This window comes from Rousettus aegyptiacus, unplaced genomic scaffold, assembly GCF_014176215.1.
Source record: "Rousettus aegyptiacus isolate mRouAeg1 unplaced genomic scaffold, mRouAeg1.p scaffold_m13_p_5, whole genome shotgun sequence".
Classification (NCBI taxonomy): Eukaryota; Metazoa; Chordata; class Mammalia; order Chiroptera; family Pteropodidae; genus Rousettus; species Rousettus aegyptiacus.
Window position 1 is genome coordinate 16,637,497 of NW_023416308.1, and position 1,497 is coordinate 16,638,993.

The window sequence follows — 1,497 nt, forward strand, 5'->3', positions numbered from 1 at the left end:
TGTTGACTGGAGGTAACTTTTTCCTTATTAAAAACCCATTAAAATTGCATTTTAAGCTTAATTGGCAATATTAATAAATGGCAAACATGGGCCTCACATAAGAGTTGGTAATAATAAACTTGAAATGTTTGGAAAAATATGATTTATATTTAATAAAACTCCATCAGTGAGTGAAAACTGGTTTTATTACTAACATTTTCACTATCCGTTTCTCCTAGGGTCTGCAGTTATCTTAGCTAACTTTCCTCTCATTATAAATTAGTTCAGTGGTTTCTTTCTCATACTATTACAGTTGGGGAGTCATTTCATTATGCCGGGAAGTTTCTGAACCTGCGATGTAATTAATTCCTTTAATAGGCTCCTCTTTAGGGAAAGCCCATTAGTAGACATCACTATGAATTAACATCTTAGTGCAGGAGAAAAGCTCTTTGGAGGCATAGTGAAACAGATAAATCTTTGTTGAGAGATGTGACCAAGGGACTTAACCACATTCCTTGTGGTTTCAGAATGACATGCATATTCTGGGACTCATAGATAGGCAGAGATAGTTGTCATTCTCAGTAATACCCTGACCACACCAATTCTTTAACATAAAAAGACAGTTCTAAATGTTATAATTTCTTAGTAGAAAGCAGTGTGGCTGGTTGTGTACATTGAAGGCAAGGGAATTAAACTCTAACGTCTATGAAAAACAGCTACCAACCATTTAAGGCACACTTAAAAGCTGCTGTACAAATCCATTCTGTGTTAACCTACTAAAGATTTTTTTTCTCCTTTGATCTTGTTAACTAGTAATAAAGTCTTTCTATTGGAATCTGAATATTTTCTTGATTATTTTCACATATGGTCTCTGGAATCAGATTACTCTGGGTTCAAAATTCTGGCTCTGCTATTTACTAACTGCGTAAATTTGGGCAAGTGATTTAACATCTCTGTATCTTAGATATCTTGTCTGATTGAGATCTGCCTCATTTGGTTGTGGAGAGGATTAAATGAATGAGCATACATAGGTGCTTAGAAGAGTGCCTGTCCCAGACAGAGCAAGTGCCATTGATGTTGACTGATACTATGGTTAGCTCTGCTGACTGGCAGTCTCACTGTGCCACATAGGCCTAAAACATAAAAGTTGAAAAACTGACAAAGCAGAGGAGTGGGTGTGTGGGCCTGGGAAGGAATATTGGCTACAAAGTGACATGAGGGAACTTCTGGGGGTGAAAGAAATGCTCTATATCTTGATTGTGGTGGCAGTTACCATTGTGTAAGCTTAAAAAAGAACTACTGAAACAATTCTTTTCCTCATTAACCCCTTTAATATACTAGTCCAGGCCCTAATTGCTTTGCTTCTGAGTTAAAACAAAAGTCTCCTGGTTGATTTTCTGTCTCTGAGCTCCTTCCTCTCTAACTCCTCCTTACAGTACACATGCTCACCTCCACTTCTGGGCCCACTTCCATAAACATGCTGAGTATAGTATATGTTGCCATTGGTTTTCAAAGGAG